Below are 26,147 nucleotides of genomic sequence, written 5' to 3' on the forward strand. Positions count from 1 at the left end.
ATACACTCAATTATACTGCCACAGTCCGTACGTTAACTCCTAAGCCTCTGTCTTTAAAATGCAGAAAGCCTCCCTCAACTTGAACAGCAGTTCAGAATGTATAAGGGATGGCTACCTTTTCAAAGACGTCAAATAAAAGGGTTTTCACACAAGCAGACGCAGCATGATGTTCATCTACAGCTCCTGCAGGAAGCTGTAATGCACTGTAATTTTACCAATGTTTGAACTAAAAGCCTAAAGGAGCTGTTGTGTAAGGTATCAAGCAAAAACCAGAGGATATGTTGACATCAATGGCGAGGAGTAAGCTGTTGGCTTAGGTTACTCACCCAGGGGAGCAACCTCAATGCTGATATCCGCTGTTACGCTTGAGCCAATTCCACTGATCCATATAAGCTTCTGACACTGGAAAGAGAGAAAGAAGGAATTTAGTTAATTGCTACAAAGTCTGAGGAGGCTTAAAGTGAAATCTTGTAAAAGTTTATGATGAAGTGACGTGGGATACAGGAAGCACAGCGGATGACGTACGTAACAGCATTTAAAAAAACAACAACAACAAAAAATGTGCCAAGAGATTAAAGGATGACAGTTGATGTACAAATAAGAAATGAGCTTACTTATTCCTAACAATTCCCAGCAACATCCTTGCTCAGTAATTTCTGCATTAAGTGGCCAGGTTTGTGCCTGCCTCCACCTCCCAGCAGATCACAACTACACAACACAAAGCAAGGAAGGCGAATGACAACTTGAAAAGACTCCTTCTTACTACTGTGACCTGCAGAAGTGCCAGCCCAGCGCCCCACGGAGCGAAACCACCAGAGCTCTGAGTGTGAAGAGAAGCCAGTGAAGGTCAGAGCAGAACAGGGCACTGAAACAATCCTACAGCTCTTTCCCATCATCACAGATGATAGTCCCATCTAAAGATTTCGGTCAAAATAAATGCTATTTGGTGCAGGAAGCTTGACAAAATTTTTCTGGTATAAAGTTCTGCATGAACTTCAGAAATGCTGGAGGAAGTCTGGGAATAAAACTCAGGAAAGGTTAAAGAATTCCAAGCCTAAGCAATTACACAAGCCTCCATTAAGATATAAAAATCTAACTCCCATATGAGTGCTCAGTTGAAATACATCCGGTAGGACTGAAGCAACGAGGAATGCTGCTGAAAGGTATTGTGCATCACTCTGCAGGAAGGTCAGTAACCTTCTAGTTATGATCTCGGTGTACCACTGGGATGCTGCCCTGGCAGGCTGAGACACTGCTCATGGAACAACAGTTGTGCCAAGAGCAAGAGCAGATACTGGCAAGCTGAGAGAAGCTCAGACAAGCAAGCAACATCATCAGAATGCAAACACTTGCCTCAGAAATATTAAGTGCTAAAGAAACAGACTATCTAGTTGATCTGAGACAACAAACACTGATTGCAAATATCCAGAAAGTGTGAGCTAAAACAGAGAGAATTCAGCTGACTTACGGCATGTGGTAATAGGACACAAAAACAAAAATGCAATCTCAGGTCTAAATATTAAAAATGTAAAATAGATTGTCTTGGAGCATACAAAGGATGTTGAAGGGAGGTTGTGGAGAGGTAGGATTCGGTCTCCTCTCCCATGTAATTAGAGATAGGACTAGAAGGAACAGCCTCAAGTTGTGCCAGGGGAGATTCAGGCTGGACATGAGGAAACACGTTTCTCCAAGAGTGGTCAGGCACTGGAATGGGCTGCTCAGGGACGTGGTGGACTCACTGACCCTGGAGGTGTTCAAGGGATGTTTAGACATCGTGTTGAGGGACATGGTTTAGTGGGAAATACTGGTGGGTAGGTAGACAGGTTGGACTGGATGATCTTGGAGGTCTTTTCCTACCTTCGTCATTCTATGATTCTAAATGGCTCATTGCTTCTCAGAACAGTTCCTTTTTTTTTTTTTAAACAGACTGGGAAAAACACCAGGAAAAAAAACCAACGTACACAGACCATGAAGGACAGAGATATATAAGTCTCTGCTAGAAGACTGTCACAGGACCAAGGTTTCAGGCTATTGCAACAGAATAATTATGCCCTGTGCAACACAGGAAGAAAAAAAACATCTGTCAGATGGAAAAAGAGACAAAACATGGTAGGCGGGGAAAGAAAAATATTTGAGGTTTCTATAAAGGGTACTGCAGAATGTCATGTAGAAGCTTACAAAGCTAGAGAAAAAAGTTATATTAATGGTGTTACTGCAAGTCTGCTTAAAGTAATACCATGTACAGAAACTAAACATCTATCATTAAATGGAGCTTCTCCTCTTCACTCCCAATGTTCAGCTCCAGCTAAGTCACTCGAGGCTCACAGTTATGAAGGACCTTTGGGATTCTCAGGCTGCAAGGACCCAAAAGGAGCAGTAGAGTAGAAGGGAAAGACCCAATCTCTTCCATCACAGAAGGGCTCTGAAGTACAAGGGAGCCCCAGACATCTCTCAGCCCAAAGCTCCCTCACTCTTCTGCCAGGTCTCCCTCCCTTCAATTTTGGGCTGATCTGCTCTTCTCAGCCTGGAGTGCTGGCTTCAAGGCTTCAGCAGCTCATCCTGATCCTCATGACCACGACTATTTTGGTAAATCAAAGATGCTCTTTGTTCTTGTGGTTTGTCAGAAAGTTTTAGTCATTTCCTCCTGAGCAGAGTCAGAGCTACACAGACCCAGCCCACACCTCCAGCAAGCAGCATAGGCACTGGCTACCTAATGAGAAAGGGAAAACCAGGCAAACCTTTCTCAGAAGTGAATTAACCACCTTATAAACTACATGGATAACTGTTCCAGAAGGATTCAGTTTGCTTCTAAATCTACTAGGAAAAGTGACTGACACAATACCATTTGTAGCTTCCCTAGTTTTGCAGCCTAGATTCAAATCTCAGTTCTCCCAGGCAGAGTTCACTACAAGTTCAGCATGAAAAACAACTGCCGAGAAAAGCCCATACATAATCAAGAGCTGATTTTTAGGAGCACTATTTACTAACTGCAGGACGAGGCACAACAGGTGAAACAAAAGGCCATCAGACGCTCATGCAGAGACCAGTGCAAAATATAGCTGCCCTGGAGGAACTTTGCAGTATCGCCAAGAAGAGACAGTATTGCAAGACAAACATAAACAAAGGCAAAACAAAAGACAGGCACAAAACACTACATTTTTCTGTCCTTATCAAACTGTAATCTCTTAACCAGGAAGAAAACACAAATCGTAACCCTGCAATCTTCCATGTTCCACAGCAATGTTTTACCTTGCCAATCAAAGGTTTTCTCCAACAGCTACACATTTCTTTTTTGAATTATGGAAACAAAATTGCATGCAATTACTTGCTGTTTGGATTTGAAAGAGACACAACTCCATTCTTGAATACATGAAATATTCACAAGTTGCAATGTATTTAGTGCTACTGCTTTTCTCTTAGTACATGGCCCTGATTCCTTTTTTTGTACCTACTGGAGCTGCGGTTCAGGAATGTTCTTGGAGGAATCCAATCCAGTGCACTACAAGGAAATAATCTGATTTCCTTCTGCTCTTTGCTAGATATAAATAAAGATCAGTTTTCCCTAAACATTTCTGACCGAGAAAAGAAGGGCTTTGAGCTACAAGATCTGAAAGAACATCACTCTTCTACTCAAAATGCCTCTGTGACGTGGGACCCAAGCAATCACAGCACAATTCAAATTACTCTTCCTTCCCACACACTTGCTTCATGTCTGGGTGTTTGTGTATAAATTAAAAAGCCACTATGACATCCTTCCTACATTTTAAGGAAAACCATGTGACATCTTCTGCAGGCAGCAGAACTCAAGGCAGCTTGCATTTCATTACTTCCCACCACCCCCTCACACCCCCGAGCACTTCACGAGCTGAACTTCCTACACGCGGAAGCCTGAATTGAACACAGAGACCAGCCTTGCTCAGGACAACAAGGCTTTGTGCCTGCTGCCTGCTTGGACCACTTGAGGATGAATGTGGTCAACATGAGGTAGCAACTTCAGTTATCTGGGCTACAGCCAGGGCTCTCTCAGCATCAAGAAATCAGACAAACAAAGCACACAGGGGGGATGGATTTGACATCAGCCAGGCCACACAGCTCATCCTGAAGCAGGGGACAGTGTAAAACAAGGTGGCCAAAGTTTCACAGACAGGGAGCATTCTTTAAATCCACTGGGGATATTCAAACTTTCAGCCCTTCAACGAGAGAGGGCATCATTTGTAATACACTGCACTCCCAACCTGAAGCAGCACAGCAGCTTCTTCGGGAAACCTCTGACAACAGCTGAGGCTTCCCCAGTTGTAAGCAGCTCTGTACACATCCTAACCTCTTGGCCCTTCAGAGTGAGGTTGAGAAAGTTTCCGATTTCTCACTTGGATCTCTCCAGCGAGCCAGTCCTCTCTGCAGCAAGTCTGCCACAAGAGGTGCCAAGAAGCAGCCTCCTTGGCCCATCCTGTCTTACACACACACCTCTGGGCAAGAAAGCTCAACTGAGTGCTCTGCTTCCTTCAGTCTGCAAGGAGAGCCTGACCATCCAGATGCAGCCAGGACATCTTCATGAGAGCCCAGAGGCACGTGCAGCAGCTTGGCCAAGCTGTAGCTCCACTTGGGCTCGCAAAGCAGCCAGCAGCTCCTGTGCAGGCATAGCTCCTTCGTGTCCAGACCTGCATGAAAGCTTCTGCAGCCTGATTCTTTGGCTTCCAACAGACCTGAATACATTACAAGTTACTTCTGCAGAACTTTCAGATTTCCCTAGAGTAATACTTAGCTTACACTGAGTATAAACTCTTACACTGAGAAGATTCTTTCTTGAGAAACATGTTTGGTTCTTGTGAACTCTGTCATTACTCCATGCCAACAGACCATTTTTCCTTTTTTTTCTCTTTAATGAATGAATCAATGTTACTATGCATAACTTGTCTCAAAACTTTATGAAGAAATATTAACAAATATATTAATTAATTTCTTAGGAAGTCACCAGTGCAAGATACTTGCATCCAGTCACCTTGCCTTGGTAAGGTGGATGGGGGACCTGAAGTCACGTAGCAAAACAATGAAGAAACACAGTTTGAATGATTTGGGAACCCACTGATTTTCCAGGGGTTAGTCATTGATGCACTTTGTTCAGCCTGGAGAAGGGGACACTGTGGGGAGACCTCATCACAGCCTACAGCTTCCTCATGAGCAGAAGCAGAAGGGCAGGAGCTTCTGGTGACCAGCAACAGAACCCAAGGGATGACACAAGGTTCTGACAGGGTAGGTTTGGGGTTGGATACTGGGAAGGGGTTCCTTAGCAAGCGGGTGGTTAGGCACTGGAATGGGCTCCCCAGGGAAGCAGTCACAGCACTGAGCTTGCTAGAGTTCATTAAGTGTCTGGACAACGCTCTCAGATGCATGGTCTGATTTTTGGGTGGTCCTCTGTGGAGCCAGGAGTTGGACTTGATGATCCTTATGGGTCTCTTCCAACTTCAAATATTTTATGATTTTATGTCTTTTACTTTGGAACACTTACGGTATAATTTTTTGTAAAAGGCCTTTTAGGAAAGGCTAGTTTGAATCTGAAATAATTACTGCTACAGCTTGAATAATTCCACCCTCGTTTGTATACATCACCTATTCACACCAAGTATCATCTATCAACACCCAATCTCTCTCACATTTAAATCATCCTGTCCCTGCATTTCTCAGCTGCTGCAGATCACATAACTGATCTCTTATTAACAGTGGGACAGATGAGCCGCACTTAAACAAAACATACAAAAGCAGTTATTTCAGCTCTTTATTTTTGGTTTCTAGAAGGCTGTGCATCTTTTGATGCACACATAAACACACAGCATCCACATTAACAACCCAGTCCGGTTTTGGCTATTACTGCACCCAAAGCTGAAACCTGAAGCTGTACTTGTCCAATCTGCAAGAGCCAGCTATGGGCTGAAAAACAAAGCTTCCATCCAGACCTGAGAGTTTTTGGCCCAGACAGAAACTCAAAATGAATACTAAGGGACCTGAGCAAACTGACCACATGGTTAACCCCAGTGCCCCAAGCAGCTGATACATCATGCAACAACATCTCCTATCACCAAATGGTGAATCTAAACAACAAACACAAATGCCACTGAGTCAACATACCAGCATTAAAGGGCACGTAACACAGCCAGTTGGCACAGCAAATTAACACTTTCTGGGATCATAATAAATAATATTTATAATCTTCTGAGTCAAAAGAGAATATCAGATAATTTAAGAAAGCGCCTGCAAGAAACAGTACAAATAATGAAATTACAACTGCAGAAGGTTTAAACAACACCTTTAAACTCTTTTAAGTTAGTGATTTGAAGTGGAAGTAGACATGATCTAGGCAAGGAAGAATTTTAAGACTATGACTAATTTTGTATTAATCACTGACTGAGTCAATCTGTGAACGGAGCCCCACACCACACAGTTTCTGTCAGCTCTTGGCTTGAATTCTGCAAGTCAAAGCAAGGCTGCGGCCTGTGAAAACAGAAGTCCATCGGGGGGGATATGGAAATAGCTGAAAGACATGGGAGATTACTTTATGAACTTCACTGAAGATCCCACGCGCACAGCGCCTGTCTTATGGAAGTGTTGTGATAAGCAGTCTGTGCAATCAGAAATGAGATAATTCAATTTTCCACAGGACGAATTTAATACCAACAAAAGCTGCTTGCCAGGATTCTGTCTCTTTTGTAGTTCTGTCGAGTTTGCTAGCAGAAAGGTGACCAAACTCACCCACCTCGTAAACCACACGATAAGCTGGCGCACGCTGCCATCTCCAGATCCCTGCCTCTGAGGTGACACCGGCTGCCCACTGTGTCTCAGGTGGCCCTGGTGCTGGAGGCCAAAAGGCCGCAGCAGCTTTCCTAGAGACAATTACTTTTTTCTTTTTTTTAAGGGTAAAATAATGGCAACGGGATGTAACACCACTATCACTAAACTAACGCAGATTATCAAAGGGATTTCATCTCACGCAGACACCGGTTTGGGTTTATTCTTCTACAAAGGCAAGAGCCAGGAAAAGCTTCCACATGCCTCCAGGTTGGAAGCTTATGGGACAGCTTCAGCCTTGGCTCACTCAAAGTATTTCTAAAAGAAATAAGCACAAAACACTCCCCTGACAGAAAGGGATCTGGGCTCACATGCAGGGTTGGCAGTAACATTTTCCAGAAAGATGCCTGTCCTTCAATTACCCTCACCTGTTCCAGGCATCTTGCACTCTGAAGATTAAAGATACTTCGCCATTCCTGGATGGAACTTAAGTAGCTCCAACACCACAGACTTCTGAAACCCTGTTCATGAGGCACGTATACACAAGCTCTACGTTTCCAAAGCCAAGATGTGAGGCAGAAGCTATACGAACAGCAAAAAACCAAAGCACTTACCAACAAAAAGAACAAAACTATTTTTTTTTTGCTCATTGTTGCTTTTGCTGTCAAAAAGATGCAGTTAAGATTTGAGGAAAAAAATCCTAAAAATTAAGATAATGATAACTAGATGCTTTGCTGGCTACAGAAGCAAGTTTCATACATTTACTTTGCTATTTCTCTATATAGACATGTCAGCTGTTTCAGTCCTTTTAAGCTGTTAATATATACGCAAACAGGATTCAGATTATGTGCTTCCATATGCACTGCCAATAATCCTCAGAATGTTATTTCTACTAATCACATTGTTCCACACAATATTAAAGCACATGATTGTAGAATAAAACCCTCACCACATATTTTTGGCTTGGAATCTTAAGGGAATTGAATGTATATGTTAGTGTTGCTTGTAAGCCCTCACCCTGTTAAACATTCGAGTCAGTAGTCACTTTTGACCGTGTTTGGTAGAAGAAAAAGTGATCTAGATGTCACACTCCCACATGTTCGGGAGACATTAACATGTAGGTAGGTAGAGTACAAGCATGCAAAGCAACCTCACATAATGCTAAACTCTACTGCAGAAGCTCAGCAGTGCCTGGCTTTGCTGATCCCAGTGTCTGGCCTGCCAGCACAAGGACAGGGCAGGTCTAAGTAACCCTAATCCTAACTCGGGTTATTATTATCCCTGATTCAGAAGCAGGGGAAACTGAGGGCCAGCAGCAGCCACTCTCAGAGGTGCCCCGGGGCAGGTATGGAAGCACTCTGCAAGGCCAGTCAGGAATAGGCACCCAGGCACATTCCATCAATACTGGCAAACCAGGTTGGCCCAGACCCTCTCTGTACCTGGCAGAGCATAGCATAAGCAGAGGTTTTATTTGCATTCACTTCTACAAACATTTCTGTAATGTGAAAGCAGAATGCCAATACCTCCTCCCCACTAATACTACCAAGCCTCTCAAGTCAAGGTTGACTTTATCATAATCAATCTATTAGAGCACTTCATTTAAGGAGCAAGTAAGAATGATGCCACTGGCAATTACAATGTGTTATCCTCAGAGGAAAAACTTCATCAGCTATTGGACTCTCTCTTTCCTTAGAGAGGTCAGTGTTTTGCAACAACAGAACAACTATTTTTCACCCAGGGAAAATACCCAGGAAGCACTGACCAAACTGACCAGGAACAAAAAACACCAATGAAGTGGTGCCTGTACTGACTAGGGAGGGAAAAAGACGAGTTCCACCATTTAGTTATCACGTTTGGAGGAAAAGTAGCCTGTAATTAAATCAGGAAGAATAAGAACATACTTTCAAGAGAAGATTTTTAAAACCCGTTGATCATGCTCAAGAAACAGATGGCTGTATGTTCTTTTTTGAACAAGAACACATTTTCAAGAGACAGAAAAGTTGCTGGCAGAGCAAAAGACTTCGGGGATAAGCAACAAGATGAAGAATAGTTCTTCCCTTCTCCGTTATCACATCAAGCCCAGAATGATTACACCCTCTCCACGGTATTAATATGCAAACCTTCCTTGGGATGATAGCCCACACGTCAGCGTGCATTTTATCCCTGCACACATACTGAAGCTGCACATAACCAGAACCAGGAGAGTTGGACAGCCACAGCAGCCTTAGCTGCTTTGCAGTAAATGCCCCAGGTGAAACAAGAGCAACATGCATCCTTACAGCAGTGTGAAAAAGGCAATGATCCTGTCACCGGATCTGCCCTGCGATGAGATGATCTCTCTTCAGCTGTGATAGTCTGGCTCCTTTTATTAATAGCTGTGTGCTGGCACCTAAAGCTCAGCCTCCGTGTCAAGCACTGCAGCGTGTCAGAGAACGATAACACAAAGTTTATGGCATCAAGCTAAGAAACACAGGGGCTGGGAACAAGACAGAGCTTAAGCATGGACACAAAAGCATCCAACAAGCATGACAAGCCCTAAACCCCCAATGAAAAACACATCAGCTGACTGGGAACATCTGACCCCCAAAAGCAGCTACCTTCACCCCTGATCTTGGCCCTAATATCTCTCCCACTTCACCCACAGTATTTTCACCCTGAGTAGATAAATGTTTCATATTTAATTGGTTAGTCACCAACATGCAATACCGCCTTTTAAAATGCATCCTCTTCAATCCACAGGCTGAGATCACCTACAGCAAGCTGAAATTAGCCAGACAGCTCACTGCAGCTCCTACCAGGCTCATTAAACTACTGCAATTATTACGTACTTGACGGTAATGCAGCCCCTACAAAGCACTTCCCTTCCCCCCTGCATCACCTATTGTTACTCATGAGGGCACTTACTATAATTTTTATAAAGAACTTCTCGTGTAGTCTAATTTGCAGAATAGCAATCACTCTTCCCCTTTTTACACTCTTCTTTTTCCCCTAAACAGCAAATAACAATAGTTATATAGTTATAACAATAGTTATTTGCTGTTTATTCCATGGCCCTCCTTCCGGAAAATTTCTTTCAGATGTTCTTTACAAAGCCAGATACATTGGGTTGCTAGAAAAGAAGGTATCATGGAAACACAATGTTTCAAGGCAGTTTGAGTGGAAAAGAAGAGTAATTGAGGAGATTCTACATCCCTAAATGCGCCTGGCGTTTCTTGCCAAAAGAAATCCACAAACTTAATGGCATGAAGCTGTGACAGGGGAAGTTTGGTTGGATATAAGGAAAAGGATCTTCCCTGAGAGGGTGGTCAGACACTGGCATAGGCTCCCCTGTGGTTGTCTGGACAACGCCCTCAGTCTTATGGTCTGATTTATGGTGGTTTTTTTGTGAAGCCTGGAGTTGGTCTCAATGATCCTTGTGGGCTCCTTCCAACTTGGGACATTCTATAATTCTGTGATTTCTTCCTTAAATAAAGCAAGGAAAGACAGCCTACATAAAGAACTCCTTCTCTACACTAAGACTGTGGTCCTGTGCATGCAACCCACACTTTAACGGCCAGTCTCAAAGTAGTTTTTTCAGCTTTTTATTAGACACTAGATGTTCTGGGTGCCAGAAAGGTCACTACAGAAATAATCACTGCCCTACAGTGGCTACCACTCCCTAGAAGGCAGGCTAAAATAGAGATACAGACTGGCATCCCGCCTTCCGTAAAGAACCCATGATGGACTGTTTAGCTCGTGGCTGAGCCCTTGTCCTTGCTGAGCCCTCAGATGTCGTGTCTGCTCTCACCAAGAAGGGAAACCCTCTTGCTGGCTTTCAGCGCCTCATTACATGCAAACCTCTTTGCTCTACCTGCTTAAAACCAATTCAGCCCAAGCAAAGGAATAGACTATAGTTCCAAACTCCTACCCGCAAAAAATAGTGCTATTTGACATAAAAGGGAGAAGAAAACTGTTAATAGTAGGACAAAAGACAGCATTTGCAAAAATCCCATTACACACTTCTATGCTTCCAGGTTTCCAAACAGCCTTTCCACGGCGCAGTGAGCTTTGTATTATTACTAGCTAGGCACAGAGAAACTTAACTGCGCTGTATTAACAACTCAGCATTTGATTTCCTATCCAAGGGTCCTACTACTTTTAATTAAAATAGTACATTGCAGGGTTGTTAAGCCTATGCAAATCCCACACTGTGAAGTCAGCGCTAATAAATGCGCAGGTAATCTTAGAACTTCCATGCAAGGTCTGTGATACAGTTAAAAATAAGCTTTGTTAGTACAGAAAGAAAAATACACGAAGGCACAAGAAATGCTTTTGAAGGCTAAGCTTTGCCAAACCCAACCTCAGAGTCTTATTATAGAGTCTGTGAGCCACTATGAGTCTCCCCAGCTCCCTGCTTAAGCAGGGCACTTTACCACGATGTGCTCCATCGGATTTGCTGCAGGTTGAGGATTTCATCCGAGATTTCCTCTGTGGCAATCATACAACACAAAGAGCTGAAACAAGGTAACACCTCATTTGAGGCCTAAATGAGGTGCAGCAAAGTCAAGAAAAGGGAGAGAGAACAGATCACTGCGGTCTGCTAACAGCAAGCATTTTCTTTGTCTAAATATAAAGGAGACAGTTTTGACTCAAGGGGAATTTTGACAGGGTTGTAGCACTGACTTAATGGAACAAACACCCATTTGCTTGAGCCAACACTGAGTTAGCCCCAGAATTTTGACTGTAATACTTGCATATCATCAGAGCACACGAGAGGGTGCTTGTAGGGCTAAACCAATTTTCAATGTTTCATTAGGTTCTTTCATGTCAGACAGACTTTTTTTTTTTTTTTACAGAAGGAGTTGTGAAAACACAATCTAGTTGTGAACTCCAAGGGAAGATGATCCCGATATGCAAGGTAACCACTGATCCAACGGCCAGAGCTGTTTGCTTTCCTGAGCAGCTATAATTATCCCCGAAATTATTTGAAGGGGCAGGGTGGGGCAGAGGAGGGCCAGCAGGCCAGTGGGATGGCCAAAGAAGCAAAAGGGCTGCATGACCACCCCCCAGAGCCTCGTGAAAGCCCAGGCTGGGATCCATCCCTCTTCACTCCTGTTCCCACTTACCTGGAGGGGAGGAAATTGGGCAAGAGCAGTCTGAGCTCCAGATGTGCACAGCTGGCACCTATGGGATAGAACTGCTCAGGGTCAGGTGCAGGGAGCTCTGTCACATCCCCTCGCCAACTGTCCTGCATCACTCAGCCTACACACAACAGGGATGATGGTTGGATGAGTGGCCACACAAACAAGCTTAGAGCTCCATGTAGCATTATGGCTGCAGCCACAGGGAACTGATTTTGGCTCAGCACAGGGCTTTCTGGATAGCAGAGCCAGGGAAGTGACAAACAAAAGGCCTCAAGCCCATACAGTTTATCTCATTGGTCCTCCCGGTAGCCATTTCATTACATCAGTCTTTTCCTAACGAAGAAAGGTCAAGCTATAATTTTCTTTACTTTAAATTTATTGTTTCCCTCCAACTAAGGGTATTTTTAATCCAGGAAAAAAGCACAAGGAGATTTATTAGTTCAACAGACACTGAAGCAAACTCATTTCAGAAAAAAAAGAAGCCATTGTTTTCCTGGTCTTTTTAAGGAGGGGGAAGATAGAAAACAAGCAGCCAAGATTGTTAGCAGACAGAAAACAAAGAAATAAAGCAAAAAGAGCCTTTATTCCCAAGAGCTCCTTTTAAACAACAAGGAAGAACCAAGCAACATAGCGGTACTTCCTGTGACCCGTAACATTAAGCTTGGCAAAATGAGGTCACCCCATTGGAACTGCTTGTGCCACCCTCACCGTGTGAGCAGAGTGCTGAACCCAAAGGGGCTCCGATGAGCAGGGGGGCATGCAGAGCAGGGTCTCACTTGTGGGCAGTGTACAGAAAAGTCCTGGAAAGGTGCTCACCCAAACATTCATCCATAAGGGAACTGAGTAACTGCTTCCCTCAGGACAAATGCAGAGCAAAGCCTGGGGCAGGGACAAGCGACAGGAAAGCTCTTCCACAGCACAGGGCTAAGCGAGCGCTAACTAGATAATGTACACACACCACCCCTGCTCCCAGCTTCACTCACGCTGGGTATATTTAACAGTGGTATTACTCTCTGGTGAATTCAATCCATGATTAACCACACCGTATTGTCATGCCCTTGCTATAAAAAGTGTTTGGAAGCAATACAAGCAGCTATACCCACAATACATTTTATAATACACACAGCCTGAGGAGCACCACTTGATGTATTATTGATAGGCAGCCACTTCTGAAACGAGACAGACTTTGAGGAAGAAAACGGCACAACAAATACACAAAACTGCTGCAGGACTTAGATAAACAGACTAATTAGCAGAGAGCTTGCATACACTGAAAAACTTAACTGAAGCGGTGCCCCTAGCTTGACCTCCCATCTGCATCTCTAATTGGAATATGGCTCTTTTAATTTGTGTTAGAAGGAGACGGAGGCAACAGCTCAACTAAGAGCATTCCAGGGACACGAAAGGGGCAGGCAGCACTGGGGTATCCTTAAGTCCTGCAAGTTTGCCCCAGTGTTCTCCCAAAAATGGGCACAGGTGGGAAGGAACAACAACCGCATATCCTGTGGACAAATTCAGAAAGCAACTAAGCCTTTTTAATTATGAATATATACAGTTACACTTGCCTAAGGCAAGCAGGCATTATGTCCTGAGTCAGGATCCCTCAACTCTGAACCCAGGCAGGAAGCCCAAATAATGGTCTTTATGCTCACAAAATCACCACTGAATCTTGATGGCTCACAAGCAATATGGCTTTAATCTCATTTAAAAGATGATGAAAAGTAATGTCACCCCCCAAAAATATTTTTCTCCATTCTTCTTTTGACTGTTTTCCCTAATTCAGCTCCCCACTAACAAGGCTATTTCTTTAAAACAGACCAGTTTTATAGGATTGTGTTCTGGTGTATATTTTTATGCATTCTCCCTGCTCACTATGCCATTGGAAGCCTTTGAGTATTGCACATACATACACAAGGAAACTGTACTTCTACTCAGATTAAGCATCTCAAGTGCTTCTTTCCAATATCTAAGCTTGTGTCTTATGCAGGAAATTGAACTAACACATAGCATCTTTTAATTTCCTAAGAGCTCTTCAACAATTGAATTTGCAAAACAACAGACCAGCACTCTGAACTACAGTAGGTGGTTTACAGAGTGTTCGAAGGCAAGCTCTTGTTCAAATGCCTGTCCAGAAATCCAACACTACTGTTTACTATTCCCAGCCACACAGTCAATGAACAGAACACAACCACAAGAGCACAGCTGAGAGCCACTCCCCCTCTGCTCAAAGTCACAGTTGATTCTCAGTCTTCAAGCCTGCTTGTCCCTTGGTACAAGCTCACACAATCCAGCTAAGCTGCAGCCAGCACAGCCTTGTGAAGGCAAGCTAATAGTGATCAGCCTTACTCTGTTGTCTGAAAATGAAGCCAGCCCTTGGCCACCAGAGGTCCCAGCCCCTCTTGCCTTACTAACCTCATGACGGCAATGCCAAGCGTGACAGCCCCAGCTCTGCCTCCTCAAAAACACACTGCTTTCACTCAGCACTTGTACATGGCAAGGGCTCTGCACAGCACGCCATCAGAAAGATGCATCAAGCAAAACTTTGGGGACAACTCCTTTTGCTGCCAAGTCCATGGCTTCAGACTATTTTTAGGAAGTTGTCATTGTAGAAGCCAAAATAACACCTCTCCCTCTGTATGCACACAGCTGGACATGAATCACTGCCTGCAGCGCAGCATCTGCATCCACCTCATACATGAGTTACAATAGGAAGGAAGCCCTGAGAGGCAGCCTCCTCTCTGGAAATGCACCACAAGTAGTTAACATGCTCGTATGCTGAGCAAGCAGTGAAAGGGAGGAGGGACCCCACCGGTACATGGGACAGAGTTGGCACGTTCCTTCCTTGCCTTCAGCAGCATTTCCTCTGTTCTTTATTCCTAAGAAGCATGCTTGAAAAGCCAACATGTGATTCCCACTGTGCAAAACAGAATTGCTCCTTTTCTCAACTAGGGTGTGGGATCACAGCTGCCCTCAGCCTGCACAGCCTCACAGACAGGCTGCATGCTTGTTTCCCTCCACCAGACTGTCATGCTCCCCTGCTGATGTGCAGTTCGAAACCATACTGTGGCAGTGCAGGTTGACCTGGATCCCATCCAGGGGAAATCCTACTGGCCGCTGAGGCTGTCCTTCCTGCTGGATGCTCCTCCACACCTTTACCCAACTGCTGGCCAACAGGCTCAGGACCACAGGCAGCCCCTGAAAGCTCCCTTAGCAGCACACCTCTCTTCTTGCGCCAGGTCTTTGCTGCCAGCTCGGCCACTGTCAAGCACAAGGATAAAGCACACCCATACAGATGATAAGCAAGCTCCCACCAGGCAGGCTAACCAGCTCCAGGATGGCCTGCGGCATGCAACCTGGCCTCTCCCCGTGCTGCAGGGAGGAGCACACGAGCCCACAACCACAACCTCATGCTGAGCAGGTCTGTGCTACGTTTTGCTACCTTACTTCGTATCTCAGACACCACTCCACCCCCCAGCATCCACAGTCCTCCTCCTAAACCCATCCAAGGAGCTTTGCTTCTTGCAAACACCCACACAGTGAACTCGGAGCTCTGGCTCGTCTCAGAGCTTCGTGAAGTTGAACAGGCACAGCCAACTGTTGGAGGAGGATTGGCTTCACATACTTCATAGTCTTAAAGCTATGCAACATGTTGAATCTACTGCTTACTGTAGAAGGCGTAACATAATTTCATTGGGTTTAATCTCACGTATGGCTTCTATCAGGTTCCACAGAACCTCTGGCTGCCCTCACACTTCTGTGTAAACACAGGCGAGATGCAGGCAGGAACCTGCACAGATGAGAGACGAAGCCCTTGCCTCAGGACTCTATCATGCAAGCTAGACAGGAAGGGTTAAAGGAAGAACTCCGAGCTGAACAGAGCGGGATCTTCTCCTTGATTTCAAGAGCAGCAAATAGGGCCAGGGACACTGGCACAGTGTTGTTAGCATGCAAGGGAGAGAGAAAGGTAGCCAACAGGGTAAGCATGTCCAGTACAAAAGTGGAAGGGCCTCCTTTGCTGTTTTTAATCAAGCATTAGTCTGAGCGACTGCTTCAGTCTCGGTCCCCTGACAGTACCAGGTGTTACAAGGGTATAGGACACTTCCTCACTTTTCAGGGTAAGGCATGGCAGGACTCCACTGCATGCGACAATGAGGCCAGGCCTGAATCCCCACAGCCATAAAAAATGGCATAGTACATTTTGTACGAAGAGGAATTAACTGCAATATCACGGTCAAATTCCAGTTTAGCAGCAGCAGTTCAGCTGGAAGCACTGTCCTAAACAAGCGGGTATCCAATCCTCAGCTATTGCCACACGCTGCAACTTCCCTCCCTGTCCAGTCCCTCCCCTCCCAAAGAGGTACTGCAATAAATCAGCGTATCGAGGCAAGTCCCTACAGAAACATTATCTTGTTCCAACTTCTTCTGCACTTACAGATGCCTGACAGTACAATTAGCCCTGCCTAACCACGGCAGACCCAGCTCTGCAGCCTGTTATTTTTGTGCCATGCCCTGAAGTTGGAGCAGAGCAGCACGCAGAACAACGGCGCGCACAGTGCGACCTCACATATACTTTGACAGCTGCATTTTCCTACCAGTGCTGTATTTCACTGGGAGCAAAGTGACTTTCCAGGACAGCGTAGGACAGGGACGTCACTTGCTTTTTCTTCACCAAACAAAACGGGCCCAGGCATTTGTTGCCAGAACATGAACAAATGTTCACCGTGACTCCCGCTCACCGTATCTCGGTGGTATTTTCACCAATGAATGAATAAATTATCATTACATCAAAGGCAAGGTTTCCAGTTGGAAATTATTTACTTTCCCCTCAATTGCAGCAGCTCTGGCAAGCTCACCCAAGATACAGATTATGTACAAATCAGCCAGCAACTGCTCGCATGCTGGGAGCTGTTCAAACAGGAATAATTCAATCTTTTTGTAGCCTTACCCTAGCTAATTTGCCACAAGCTGTCTCTTTTCAGATGCTACAAGGAACACGAAAGGAGGAGGAAAAACTGGATTAAGCTGGAGCACTTACAATCAGCTCATCTACCAGGAGTTCAGGTCAGTTAGTTTTCTATTTAAAACAGATTGTTTTTCAGTCTCGCAAGGTTAAAAGAACAGCAATTTATTGCAGTAATCAAATGCTGGACAAGCGTGCAACAATGACTTAACTAATGCAAACGATTTTCAGTCTGCATGCAAAGAACATAAGAGATAATTGGAGGGCACTCTCTTCCATTTGCATTTTGCAAGTACTTTTTAGGTAGCCATGGAGACATTACTGCCACCTTCTTCTTTCTGTCATAACTAGACAGCTATTGATTTGTTTGTAAAAATTCCTTGGAAGAGCAGGGAAAGAAGAAGGAGCTTCCCACGAGGACTGAGAGCAGGAAGCTGAAGGAGGTTCAGAAGGATTTCTGATGGAGACAGCAGCACAGAAGCCCTGAGCTCCAGGCACTGCGCCAGTATTTCGGCCAAGCAAGGTAGCAAACATTCACCGCTATGCAACATGTGGGCAGAAGAGGGACAGCCTGCCAGCCAGGTCCAGAAGGAATAACACCTGCAGCTCTGTCTGCCACTATCCCATGGAAAGGGAGGTAATTTCCAAGGCCTGTTGTTGTTCTGTTCCGACACAAAGCTCTCTAGAGATGCTGTGAGACTTTATCTTGGCAACATCTTCTGCACTTCGCTCTCCTTTCCAACAGTAGCTCTAAGAGCCTGCTGTAAGCAGAGTAAACCCTGTCCTTTAGAGGTCAAAAGGACATTGATATCCAAAAGAACCCCAAGGGAAACGCCGTTTGCCATTCTGACATCAAACACTTCTGCATACGTGGATTTAAGACTGTATGTTGTGACACACAGTTCCAAAACCCAAGCAACCAAGCTGGAAAACACTGTGTCACACAGATAAGGACAGGCAAGTAATTATGGATTCAGGTCCCATTCAGAATCTCTCAATAATGAGAACGACATATCAGGCTCGAAACAGATTTTTCCCTTTGGATAAAACAGAGAGGAAAAGCCTTTTCAGCCAAAATATTTTTCTTAAATTCACCTTAGACCCAGTTACAACAATGGAGCCTGAACCTGCAGGATTATCTTTCCCACCAAGTAGCAGGAAGTTTACCAGCACCACCCTGAAAACAAATCAAAACGCTCTTATCTCCGTGTTGCATTTTAAGCCTCACAGCTGTCCCACCAAAAGGATGCTCTCAGGCAATGCTGCAAATGGAGGGATAGCCAGCACAACAAGCTGCTGCAGAAGCATCTGCACCCATGAGGGACCTGCTACTGCTCCTTGCACATGCCTGTGGTGTCCAAATTCCTAGCCTGAGGATGCTCCCGAAGCCATGTTTCTGTATCAGCATGGGCACAGTTGCACCAGTCCAGACTACATGGTGGGAGGAACACCAGTATGAATTAGGAGAAGTCCAAGAGGACACTTCTGGTTAGGACCTGTTAATGACAAGTTTCACGCCCAAAAGAAGGTCAGATGAGTGTAAGCCACTGCATGCTCTTTTTGGAAAGGAAAAAACCACAAACAGAAAAAAATGTTCTACCTACGACAAGAAAATCTCCTTTGCTGAAATAAGAAAAACAGGTTCTCAGATCCACACTTAGCCAAGAAACATAAATATGCAATTCTGAACCTTGCTCTGATGTTTCCTTTAGAAACATAGCAAATTAAAAGTGTTGTCATAAGTCAAATGAGCTTTGGTTAAGAGAGAGAGGGAAAAGAAAAAAAAAAAGGGTGCATCGACAAGCCTATTCAGCTCTCTGCTCTGAAGCAAAACCAACTTCCCACAGTTAAGAGTAAAGAAATAACCTCCAACTAATGCTATTCTGGAAGCAGGACTTGGGGCACTACAAGGCTAGCTCCTAAACCCATCAGGAGGTATCCAGCTCCCCTGTGCCTTTCCTGGGGTTCAACTGCTCAACATATCCACCTCTGCTAATGCTTACATACACTTGGGAGAGAAAATACCAAGTCAAGACGTCAGGATAAACACCTACGCAGAATTCCTGGATTATTCTAGGTCCTCTGAATCCATGTTGCACCTGGGTGTAGCAATCCCAGATACGTTTACGGACTTGTAGCCCTTACCATGAGCCAGCAGTGTGGGTAGACAGGGACAATATAAGAGGAATGGTTTTAAACTAAAAGAAGGGTAATTTAGATTAGATGTCAGGGGATGTTTTTCGTTGAGAGAGTGGTGAGGAACTAAACAGACTGCCTGGAGAGAATGTGGATACTCCACCCTGGAGGTGTTTAAGGCCAGGCTGGACGGGGCCCTGAGCAGCCTGATCCAGCACTTGATCTAGCAGTTGGCAGCCCTGCTCTTGGCAGAAGGGCTGGAACTAGAGGGTATTCGAGGTCCCTTCCAACCCAAGCCATTCTATGATTCTTTGAATGACTTAAGTTCCAAGCAGATTCTGCTCTAGTCAAGAGCTGTTTTGCAGAAAGCTGCTCAATGGCACAGAGTAGTCAAAGCACACCGAGTAAACTCTGCACATCCAGCGAGAACATCTGCCCAACTGCTGGGTGTGCGTGGAGCACTCCAGTGGGTGCCCAGGGAAACAGGCAGCTAGCAGCAAGCCACAAGCCACAGAAACTACCGTGATGAACAGAACACAGTCTGTGAGCCATGGCTTGGACTCTCCAAATGCAAACAGGATCAATCCTCCGCAGCATCTTTCTGCTCCAGAGAAGCCAGCCTTGAAGTCTGCTGAGTTCTGCTTCAAGAGGTGAATGCCAACACAACGGGTTCTGATTACTTACTAAACGATTCTTTTTGGAAAAAAAAATACATAATAATTTTTTAAGAACCTTCTTTCTGCATTTCACAACTTACTATGAAATGTCTTAATATTCTCAGTGTGCTGGATAGCCCCTCAGCCTTGTCACAAATGTCCAATCAAGTAACCAAGAGAGAACTGGGTTCACAGAGCATGCCTACCACATGGAGCACATGGACAGCCACATGCACAGCTGTCATGGGATAAAAGGCATCGCCCTTCCTCATACTAAAAAACAGATCCCTCTGTTATTCAGTAAGTGCACATGTGCTCCTCATTCTGTCCTTCATGCAGAGAAACAATTTGACAGTGAAAGGAATGGGGGTGTGCGTGGAGGGGGGGGGGGATGTTTGGCAGTTTGCTCTTTTTCACCACATTAAAGCTATTTTTCTGTTACCAACTGAACTTTACATATGTTGCATCTCCCTTCAATACCATTTGTCCTAGGAACTATTTGGGGCTGTATTCTACCTTCATATTTAAAATGCATGCTATACTTTCTCCCTAGAGTTTCGCTTCAGAATTCATCACCTTGAGAAAAGGCATGCAAGTCTGTATCGTTATCATGACTTCCTCTTACATTGCTGTAGCTGTTACAAAGCAAGAAAATAAAGCTACTCTCCCAAATTCTGCCACATTTGGAGCGATGAGAAAGCTCTGAAAATCTGATAACCACTGCCATAAATCAGCACGTTTTAAATCATCCTGAGATGTACTTAGATGGCTGCCTTTGACAACGCAAAGATTCTCCAGTTTAGAGTTCAGATGCTGCAATAGTTGGCTCGATTCTCTGGCGTGAGCTCTCTACTACCATCAAAGAAAAAGTCCTTACTTTAGATGTCAGTTTACACCAACTTCAGGGTCAGCATGCTTGATCTCAGAATCCTTTGCTCACAAATAGCATTCAGTGGGATACACTATTCATTCAAAGGTTGCAACGCTCTATCACACAGCCAGAGCCCCTCCACTTCTCTTCCTGCCTCCTCTGCAGCAGATGAAGATGGCAGATGAAGCACAGGGAGAAGATTATAGCTACAGCCAATGTCAAGTTCTGTACCTAAGTGTGTTTCCACTGCGGGAAGAAATCATCTCTTCTTCTTAATTGGTTTATCTTGGTCTTCTTACAGAAATAGAAGCAGAGCAGTGGGAAAAAGCACAAAGATTTAACACACCACATTTTCTTCAAGTATAACAGAAGACAGAGAGGAACAAAACACTCTGGAAGCTAAAGATATCAGGAAATCATACATGCCCACAGAAAGGGCAACACAAACTGTGGGGAAGCAACAGCAAACCCAGTGCGATGACTGAATTACTAAGAGAAACTTCCAACCTTTACATTGAAGTGAAGTACAATCTAGGCAGCAGTGTCAGAAAAATGACAGTGCCAGAAAAATGAAAGGCCAAGATGGACCAAACCATACATCAATGTGTGAAAAAGAGAGAACGGATGCATCCTTCCCTGCACCTCGCAGCATGTTCATCGCTGAACACCCTTGCTGGAGTCTTCAGAGCAAGGAAAAACCCACTGAGATAGGCGTTAGGACTTAACATAACCAACAGCTGAATGAAATTAAAGATGCAACAGCTGTGGAAGACAACCCTGTGGCAAGAGAAACACTGTTACCCAAAAAGACCAGGCTTGAATTCTGGACAAGATGCTGACTTCTCATAAACTGGGCAGATGTGATCTCTCAGAAGGAACACGCAGCCTTTCCTAGCACAGGCTGCAATGAGTGCTGTTTATAAATCAGCCACCTCCAAAGAGCTACCTGAATAGTGACACCCACCAATTCCTGAGGCAGTGATTAAATGGCAGCGGTGAACCTTCCAACAACAATCTTCGTTTTCCAACCATGACACAGGGCAGGCTGATGTCCTTATCCTACTGAAACCAGAACAGTCGGTGTGAATGCAAAGACTGGTGAAGGAGAAAAAGACACGGTATTTCTGCTAAGGAGACACTGCAGAACACCAGCTCAGCTCTGGGCACGCAAACAAAGTGACCACAGGGCAGGACAGGGTGTGAATTTATAGTACACGTTCAATAAACGTTAAGTGACCGCCTGGGTACAGACACCAGCAGTAAACACAAGGCGAGGCAATGTAGTTTACCTCTCTTGGACTGCACCCAAGAGTACAGTTGCTAATGAGATGACTAATGGGATCTCACAATTACAGTTGGGGGGGGGAGTCAGGGGCACTGCTCAGCCTGAGTGCAGAAAGGCATTAAGCGGTTTTATTATTAAGGTACTAAGTGCTTTTATTTATTCTTAACATGCGGTTGTATGCAGATGCTATACAAGAGGAGTGAACACAACAAAACCTGCCTGACCCTTCCAAAAACACTACTGCATTTTTCAAGGCCAGGATGTAGTGAGGCCATATGAAAATGGGCCAGAACATGTCCACACAGCTTTAAAGAGGTAACAACACTGGAGTTTTGCTTTGAGGGCAGAGAATAACAAAGGTACAGACACTAAAGGGAAGAAGCCACCTTGGGTATACCCACCACGGCCATTTCTGAGCCAAGGCACCTTGGATCTTGCCAAAACGCCCATAGATTCAGCAGTGGAATGGGAGCTTTCCTCAATTGTTCCACGAGGAATTTCCAGGATACTCCATTCTCTCCCTAAATCCTGGCAAATATTTGGCCTATTTCTTTCTCTAGTAAGAACTATTTCTAGGAAGAACTAGCAGACACCCCTCTCCTCCCCCCCCCCCCCCCCCTCCCCTCCAGCCCCCACCATAGGAGTCAAGGGAATGTTTTGACCATCACACCGGAGCCATGACCCAGGCACCTCCTGGAGCTCCCTCACCTTTACAGAGACCTAACATGAAGCACAACAAAAATCAGTTGGGTTTGCAGAACTCAGGCAGGTTCTGAGCAGTGCTATCTTGCTAGCCCCCAGTAAGCCAAAGGTACATTTTGATGCCATCACTCACTGTTAAGAAAGCGACTAAGCTTTCTGTCCTCTTACTTCAGGGAGAGAACTTTCTGCTCACTGAAACCACCTTGATTTCTTGATGTGGTAAAAGATGAAAACACCACAGAAGCCCCACTTGTGCAAATATAAGACACAAAGCCTTCTGCAGAATGCTGGGTCTGCACGTCAGCACACAGATGTCTTCACACCATCCTGACCTATCTGGAAAGCAGAAAGCAGAGGTCCTGATGGGACCAGGACAGTAGTATCACAGCAGAACAAGACCATCTCCCAGAGTGTCTGTAATTCCAGGAACACCAATTGCTGCAAAAAAGGTCTCCCACAACACCTCTGCAGGCCTTTTCATCAGGACCACATCACTTCCCACAATGTGTTTTACACTGCAGCAGGCAGCACAGGCCACAGCAGAAAGAGGATTCAGGAAAAGACGACAACACTCAGAGCCTTCTGCCTCGTGTGACACCCGACCTCAAGGCACTCCACCCTGAATGGAAGCAGAAACGTTACTCACTAATTTTTCCACCACACAAGATATGTACACGCAGGACAGAGAAGCTCAAATGCTCTTCAGATGAACTGCTAAACCCAGAACTCGACAAGAAAGCACTTGAATCTGGCCCCGTGTGTTCTGTCTGGCGCCCTCACCACTGTCTTACTTTGGAAGGCTATCGTGGCAGCAGAGCACCTACCACTGCCTAGCTCACAGGCAGCGTGCCTCAAAACATAAGCAGTGCTGCCGTAGAGAAAGACAGCTCCTAGAGGCCCAGCTCTGCTGCCAGGCAAACACGTGCAACTCCTTCGTGGAGGAGAACAGCAGCAAGTTTGTACTCCAGGCACAGCAGCAGCGATCTTAATGCACGAGCCATGTGGCACGCAGTGACTGTCAGCCATTCGCCAAACGATCCCCCTGCTGCTAGGAGCTGATCCACATCATACAGCTTTTTAAGAAATTGTGCTAAACCCTATCACTAAAACTCTGCCGGGATGGCTTCCACCCAAACTGTGCAGTGCTGCAGCTCCTTGCTTCCTACTGACACAGGGAATCCAAGAGACTGAAACACCAGCTGCGTTTGGAGTTGAGACCTCACACAGACCTCAGCTCACCTGGTTTGTGGGATGCCTCTGCCAACCCATGCACGCTGCTTCCATGAGATCCATACTCGGGTTTTTACAGCAATTATAAACCACTTTTGTCTTTGACAAACGTAAATCTGAAGCGATGGCCGCTATCTTTAATAGGAGCAATAAATCTGGGTTTTGCACACCGGAACCTCTTGCTGTCAGACACACTCCATCACGGAAGCACAAAGAACTGTCTCGCTTCGGGTGACCCATTTTTGCTGCTTCATTTTTGGAATACGTGCACTCACACTGCTCAGTCGTGCTGCCATTTCAATCCACACCACACTTGTACGTTCTGCTGTCGTGCCTGGGCTGACACAGCACAGCCCCCGACAGCCGCAGAGCGGGCCGAACCCGCGTCCCAAGCACAGCTTCAGCCGCGCTGCCCCTGCCCAGGAGCGCACACGCGTGGTGCCGCACCGAAGCGGAGCACTAACAGCACAGCTCACTTCTCCCCCCTGGAAACAGCTACAAAGCACCTTTTCACTACCACGGCTGCACCCAGCCAGGGCGTGAGCCAGCACGGCTATTTCGGCCCGTACCAGTGGCAAACCTAAAAGAAACAGACCTAAAAGAAATCATTACAGGATGCCGGAACCCCAGGCCTTACATCGAAACGCACTTGCCCGCTCGGGACACAACTCCCGGTCGAAGTTCCCCACCACTTGTAGCCGCAGCGCCTCGCAGAGAGGAACGCAGCCCCGCACGCCTCCCCGCCAGGCGCAGAGTAACTCCCACCAGCTCACCGCACAGCCTGTCCAGCCGTCCCCTTCCCGCCGGATGCAGCGGGGCACGCTGGGCTCGGCCCGGATCAGCCGGGCTGGAGGAACCCGCGTTCCTCCGCCCCAGGCGGGCCCCACGCCTCCCCGGGGCAAGGGTGCGCGGCGAGGCCCCCCCCCGCGGGGCCAGACCCCCTCCCTCCGCCCGCCCGGTGCCCCCTTACCCACGTCCAAACCCCGGCGGGCTCTCGCGGGGCGCCCCTTTCTCCACCTCCGCCAGCTCCGGGCGGCCTCCGGCCCGCCCCGCCCGCACCCCGCCTGGCACACGGCGGCCGGGACCCAGCGGGGCCGCCCCGCGCCGGGCGCTCGCCTCATTCCCCGCCCCGGGGCCGGGCCTCCCCGACGGGGCGGGCGGCAGCTCCGGGCAGAGCCGAAGCCGATTGGGTCCGACGGCGGTCACTCAGCCGGCGGAGGCGGGAGGGGAGGAGGGGGCGGTGGTGCCGGGGTCCCTCCCGCCGCCTTCGCGCCTCGGGACGGGCTGGGCGGCCGGCCCTCGGCCGAGCGTTGGGCCGTGGAGCTGCGCTGACGCGGTGAGAAACGCACAGATAGGCGTTTGGGATCGTATCGGTTGTGGAGAAGGGCTGGGCACGGCCAGCTGCGCTTGGGGCTCGGTTGTCCCCGAACCGCGTTATTCTGCTTGTCCCGTGCCCTCCTCCCGGAGCTGGATTGTGCGAACGCTGGGTTTGATTTTGTATGTGGAAGAAGTGACTTGGTTTGCTTCGCGTCTGACCGTAACTTCTTAAAGTGATTTTTTTTTTTTTTTTCCATTCAAAACTGTGTGGAAAGCAAACATTCTGGGTTCTCAGCAAAACATGGAGTCTACCACTTGCTGTTCAAGCACAGTGTGCACAGGGAGAAGCTGATCCGAAAACCTTCCTGTATCGGGTTACCCATCTGTGGATAGGGCACAGAGCTCCACACATCACTGATTGAACAGGCTGCAAGAAGAGGAGTAAATGCAGCTGTGCAATCCTAATCCCTCTCCTTCCCTGCTGTCCTTTAGCTCTTCCATCTCAATGCTTTGGTGGCCAACTGCAAGTTTCAACCCCATGACATCCATTTCTGCCATTGTTTTTTGCTCATTTTCTTGAGTCTTCATTTAATCCATCAAGGCTGGCACTGCTCTGCATCTTACTGTTGGCTTCAAACACAAGGCTCCCTGTCCTGCTCTCCGTCCATTTCCCATCTCAGGGCAGACTGGAGCTGGACTTGCATCACAACAAACTCCTGAAACAGCTTTCAATCCCAACTGGAGCCCCACATTCAGCAGTCTTTGCTTTCTGAGTCAACTGTTCATTTCTGTTAATTCCTTTTTCATTTTTATTAATCCTTTAATTCAGAAAGTGAAGATTCTTCTTACAGCATCTGGCTCAGAAGGGCTTTGTTAGGACAGTGCATGAGTGAGATTCATCTGAAAGAAACTGAGTGGACAGAGCTTTCAAACAGCCATCAGTCGGAGAAAATACCTTTGCGTTACAGAAAATACCTCTGCAAGTTGAGGCAAATCTCTGATAAGGTTTTCTGGCTTGCTTATCTCTCATCTCCCAGAATAGCTTAGTCCTTGTTGCCCCAGGCTGCTTTGCAAGGAAAAGCTGATT

General features: G+C 46.2%; 1 protein-coding gene across 12 annotated transcripts in view; it reads right to left on the minus strand.

Moving 5' to 3' along the window:
- Positions 1 to 24,855, minus strand: part of PPFIBP1 (PPFIA binding protein 1) — a 102,106-nt gene extending 77,251 nt beyond the window's left edge. For 10 of the 12 annotated variants that reach the window (XM_052690630.1, XM_052690634.1, XM_052690629.1 and 7 more), the window contains exons 1-2: positions 24,714 to 24,854; positions 327 to 402 (exon numbers count right to left, since the gene is read on the minus strand). The gene's annotated coding sequence lies outside the window, so the exon portion shown is untranslated. Of the gene's footprint in view, positions 1 to 326; positions 403 to 24,713 lie in introns of all 12 variants that reach the window. The other 2 variants (XM_052690633.1, XM_052690624.1) reach the window with 1 other exon arrangement.
- Positions 24,856 to 26,147: the final 1,292 nt, after the last annotated feature.

The sequence above is a fragment of the Tympanuchus pallidicinctus genome, unplaced genomic scaffold, assembly GCF_026119805.1.
Source record: "Tympanuchus pallidicinctus isolate F22 unplaced genomic scaffold, pur_lepc_1.0 scaffold27, whole genome shotgun sequence".
Lineage (NCBI taxonomy): Eukaryota > Metazoa > Chordata > Aves > Galliformes > Phasianidae > Tympanuchus > Tympanuchus pallidicinctus.